Source organism: the organism of the source record quoted next, unplaced genomic scaffold, assembly GCF_019419815.1.
Source record: "Pyrus x bretschneideri cultivar Hongxiangsu unplaced genomic scaffold, Pyrus_bretschneideri_v1 Contig3, whole genome shotgun sequence".
NCBI classification, from domain to species: Eukaryota; Viridiplantae; Streptophyta; class Magnoliopsida; order Rosales; family Rosaceae; genus Pyrus; species Pyrus x bretschneideri.
Genome location: NW_025999612.1, coordinates 3859426 through 3865484, shown reverse-complemented (window position 1 = coordinate 3865484; position 6059 = coordinate 3859426).

Sequence of the window (6059 nt, the reverse complement as noted above, 5' to 3'; positions counted from 1 at the left end):
AAGCTATACATAAAATATGACATTTTTAAAATTTCCTACTCCAACTCAATTCAATTTACTTCATAATGATTCACAATATAGGCATTGCACATAAATTCATCATTAGTCAAAGAACTTATGAAATAGTGTAATGTCGATACAATTCACAATTCTCTTCCACAACTATCAATAATATCGCATATTGTAAAGTAGGATCATTTGCTCTGATACCATTTGTAAAGCCCCACCCCAAAACATTTGTTTCAGAATATAATTTCCTTGATAGGCCAAATTAAACTCTTGTTTATTTAACTACCATTAATCACAATTCTTTATCTAAATTTATTAACCACTAACCAAATCTATAACCAAAATTTAATTACCAAAACATAAGATTTAATTTTACAATTAATCACCAAATTTATTTTCTTTATTCAAATTCTCAACAAAAGATTAATCTCAATTATTTAAGGTTGCATCTAACCCTGTTAGACTGCCTACGTACCCTTAAGCGGGATCAAGCCTTTCGTAGTTCACCATTCAACCTTTTATCCATTTCCGAAAATACTCTAATAACGGAAATATTTAACATTAGTTTTCACAATTGAATCACACCAAATGGGTACCAATTACGGATTTCAAATATCAAAATCTGCATGAAAAGACAGCGTCGGCCCACTGGCCACGCGCCGCCGCAGGTGGCGGTCGACCGCCCTAACTCGCTGAAAAATTTAACTATTTCCAAAAATTACCAAATTTTGCAGGAATGTACAACTCAAGGAGAGGAACATTTTTCATACCTGGGTTGAGGTCCAATTCGGCCAGGAAAAGCCCCAATTTCACTCAAACCCACCGAAAACCCTAGAAATGGGTGGCTTCAATCTATCCACTTCGGTGCTCCGCCACCCAGACCAATGCCTAGGCTTTGTTCCTAAGATTGAGGGAAGTGCATTCATGGTAGTGGTGGTGGAAGTTTTGTTTAGGTTTAGTGGATCGCCACCACAAACTCGATAATACCCCTCTCCAGGTGCGGTTTCACAATTTATAAGGCCAAATTCCATAAAATTTTGGGGTAGAATGGGTAGAGGGAAGGCCATGAAGTGTTTTCCCAAGGGTTGTTTGATGTGGTTCGCTAGAAAAATCGACGAAAACTGCCAAAGAAGGTGAAAGGAACAGGGTCAGGTCGCTGGGTTTAGGTGATCCGGTGTTCCCTCATTCTCTCCCATTCTATTGGTCCATCCTCTCCCTCATTTTCTCTCTTGTAATATTCTCTTCCTCACAGCCACACATGTGGCATCATCCCATTGCTCCAGATTTTCTGGAGTCTTCCAAATTAATGGTAAAATGCCTATTTTGCCTTCCACTTCAATCGTTAATAACTTTTTCGTTATAATTCCGTTTCACAAACGGTTTTCGCACACACGCTCATGAGATCGAACTCTATCCAAGTCTACCAAGAAAAATATATAATATTTGAGGATAAAAGACGTCCTCATATAGTTCAATTTAGCCAACTAGGGCATTTTCATCATTTCACTTATAAAATTCCCGGAAATAAAACTTTAAAATTTCTCAATTCAATTTTCATAACTATAAATTGATTTATTTTTTATTTTCTCCACATATTCATAATTATGAATATCTAATTCATGTATTTAAATTTTTAGGGTATTACACGAAACTTATTCACCTGTTATGGATGTGATTACTTTTCGTTACCTTATTAGTATGGTAGTTTCCAAAAAACTAAGTATGCAGCTGATGGATGTAGTAACTGCGTATCTCTATAAGGATCTTGATACGAAAATTTATATGAAAGTTTTCGAATGACTTACATTGACTGGATCAAATATTTCCAAACCCTGAAACACGCTCTCAATTCGGTTGAGGCGTATATACGGTTTGAAGCAATCTGGAAGAATGTGATATAACCATCTAAGTGAGCATTTGACTAGTCAAGGATATGTGAACAACGAACTATGCCCTTGCGTGTTCATTAAAAAGTCACATTCTGGTTTTTCGATTGTTGCAGTTTATGTCGACGACATGAACCTCATCGAAATTCCTAAAAAGCTCGAGAGAACTGCTGCACACCTGAAGTTAGAATTTGAGATGAAAGATCTAGGAAAGACTCGATACTGCCTCGGTCTCGAGATAGAGCATTGTTCAGATGGAATCTTAGTACATCAATCGAACTACACCCAGAAGGTGTTTTTCCGTTTTAATAAGGATAAAGCAAAGCCTTCGAGTACTCCTATAGTCACTCGATCACTAGATGCAAAACGAGATCCTTTTCGTCCAAGGGAGGATGGTGAAGAGATTTTGGAGCCTGAAGTTTTATCTAAGTGAGATAGGCACTGTATTGTACTTAGCTTAATGCACTAGACCCAACATCTCCTTCACTATTAATCTTTTGGCAAGATACAATAATGCACCATCATGCAAACACTGGACTTGTGTTAAAAACATCTTCTATTACCTTAAGGGTACTACAGATTTGGGCTTGTTCTATCCCTACGGATCCTCAAGTAATGCCGCACCCCCTTATCTCGAGTCGATTCTTTCCTTGTTGGTTACACTGACACATGATACTTATCTGATCCGTACAAGGCGCGTTCTAAAACGGGTTATGTCTTTACCGTTGAAGGCACCGCAATCTCTTGGAGGTTAACTAAATAGGCCTTTGTTGCCACTTTGTTTAACCATGCTGAAATTTTGGCCTTACACAAAGCAACTCGGGAATGCTTCTGGTTAAGAGCAGTTGTGGGTTATATTCGAAGCTTCTGTGATCTTTACCTCGTTGTTGACGTCTCGACGACGATTTATGAAGACAATGCAGCATGCATCGAACAACTCAAGAAGGGTTATATCAAATGAGACAACACCAAGCATATTGCGTCGAAGTTCTTCTTCTCATATCAACAGCAAGAGCATCAAAAGATTGAAGTCACGCAAATCCATGCACAAGACAATCTAGTCGACCTCTTCACTAAATCACTACCGAATGCGACGTTTCAAAAGCGTGTTCAAGGAATTGGTATGCGTAAGCTTTCTGAGTTATAACATTGTTAGTTCTCTTTTGAATTATGTCAAACTCAGGGGGAATATCCTGAAGTATACTTGCTTGATCTTGATGTATTCATTTCCCCTATGATTAGGAGCATTTTTCCCTTTGGATTTTTGCTACCTAATGAGGTTTTGATGAGGCACCCACCTTGGGTTAATCATATCCCTGATGACGTCCCGTAGACATTTCATTTGAGTTTGCATTTCTTATGCATTTTTCCTTTTACTATGGGTTTTTGTCCTTACTTGGGTTTTACCATAGCCATTGGGTTTTTTTGTGAGACTTAGTTCCTTATGCAAGTTCCTACTTTACTTTGAGACTAACGTGTTCCCAGAATCAGTGCCAACTAGTCGACTTCCTCAACTATACATGATACAGAATCTACTTGAGTATTTACACACTTAAGGGGGAGTGTTATAAACTTCTTATTTAAGTGTGATTGTGTAAATCCTAGGTTAGATTTGATACTAGTTATTCTTCTCTATTAGGACTTGTATTCCTTGGAGAAGAAGGATTATTCCCTCCCTTATTACCATAAATAAAAGCATTGCGTAAGGGGAATAAAAAATCCTCTACACAACCCTACAAACACATCTCTCTGTGCCGCCGGACCCTCTATCTCCCTGTCAGATAAAACAATCTACAACAATAATAAGCGATGATATTTATCACAATTCAATAAATAAATAAAAAAGCTGAATTATGGGACCTAATCCGATAAATTAGACTAAACTGAATAATAATTCACAAAATTAAATTTATATCAAATTAAATTTCATCCACGTTGCTGTTGCATTATATGTGTAAGTCCACATGCGAAAGATTAAAAGGAAAACTAATGAAAAAGGCTTGAAAACTTTGAATTTTAACGATAAGGACAAAATAAAGGGCAAAATGAATAGTACCATGTTGGACTTTTTAGTGTAAAAATGTAATTTTTCGTTAAAATAAACAGTACCACGGCCTTTTTATTAAAACTCCTAAGAATAAAATTAAGGTGTTGTGAGAAGAAAATATTGGGCTAATTTTGTGAAGAGACTTGACAAACCCAGTGGTCAAAGTAAGCTCAATTAAGAGACCAAGTTGGGCCGTATTCCCAAATAACGAGACATGTGGAAAGTGCGGATAGGCTTTTTTGCAATGCAGAAATCGGTTCAACGTTTGCCACGTTATTAATTAAATATACAGAAAAATATAAATTAATACGATTTTAAAGTATTAAAATTTAATGTTTAGAAAATTAAATTCTAGTGATCTTTTTTAATAAGGCAAAAGGCAATCGATTATTAATTCTATAATTAATAGAATAATTTTGCAGATATGCGCTTTAACTATGTTTAGTAAAACAATGCACATTTCTGTTTGTAGTTTAGATGAATTTGATGTAAAATATTGCTTATATCATAAAAAGAATAATGAAATAATTATGTGTTATTTAGTGATTTTCCCCATTGATTTAAGACAATAAAACAACGAAACCTGTAAAAAGTAACTAAGTAATATTGTTTTAGAAACCAATCAGGCATGACATTTACTAACGAAGTCAAACGAATTAACAAGGCAAAATGAGGCATAGTAAACAGTGCTACAATGGTGAGCATATAATTGAGGGTATTTTACAATCAGAGATCAGTACTGTTGAGCCTTGTAATGTGAGTTTGTATTTAAGTATGATATTGAAGTGATAGGTTGTATATATGAGTAATCTAGTTTTATGTTTTATTTTTTTTAATGAATTGAAGATATTTCAAGATAAAACACATTCTATTTTTGTTATAGAAGTTTCAAATATAAGAAATATGAAAATGGATAAAAAAAATCTTCATGTAGCTGATGATCCCAGGAGTTGTTGCCTTAAGCATTTGAATAATGGAGAGCCTTAGTTATGTCAGGATGCATGGCATAATCTGCTGCCAGAATTCCTGTAACTTAAGCATGCAAAGAGAACAACAACTGCGTATATAGTGGCGAGGGGTGTTGGGAATATGAGTAAGGGTAGAGCCAGAAAATTTTTTATTGGTTGGCTAGCTAAAAAATACTCTAAAATTAAATTATATATATTTTTTTCTATATACGTACTGATGCAAAAATTTAAGTTTAACTTTTCTATTTGTATACTTTAAAATTTGTTTGGCATGAACTTAATAAGCTTAGCAACTGCAAACTGAAAAAATTACAATAAATCATGTAGTTTTATATGTTTTTAGATCCAAACACAAGAAGAAGAGAGAAAACTATCGTATATGGACTATCTCAATTACAACCACACAACTAGCACAAAACAAAACAATGAAAGTAGAAGTAAAGGCAATCAAAACAGAATAATCTTGAACAAAATGACATCAAAATTTCCATAGTAATTTTTATATTTTTAGTTGTGCTAAATACTCACTGGGCTTATTTTTATAAAAAAATCATTTTTCTTGCATTTATTTTGTCTATTATACTAGGCTATACACCAAAGTACATACATTGCCGCAAACCCTTTCACGGCTACAGCCTGCCGTAGCCTTGGTGTGGCTCCGCGCCAATATGAGTTAAGATTAGGTTATCAAGGGTTAAACAAGAGCAAAAAGCAATTGCATTTGCACATGTTATTTTTTGTTAAACAAGAACAAAAAGCAATTGCATTTGCACATGTTATTTTTTAATGATATTCTTGAGGCCACATATATTATATATTCATGCAATAACAGCTTGAAATCTGGTTGAAATTCATGTTTACCTAGCTACCTAGCAAACCTAGAAATCTTGCAAAACAGGCCTCCTTAAATAATGCAATGTTTCATCAGTTGCATGTATGTTCTTCGCTTAATTAGTCAGGCAAATAGCAGCAGTACCAGTAAGTCTAATTTACTTCAGCAAGTGATTGCAGACTTATTAATATGAAGGCAGTGAAAACCAGGCTCCACGATGTGGCAAATTAAAGCACAATTTTCATACTGTTTTCAACCTTCTTAATATGGTTAATTATCAGTCTTCTTCAATCGTATGGAGAGGGTGAGAAGCACAT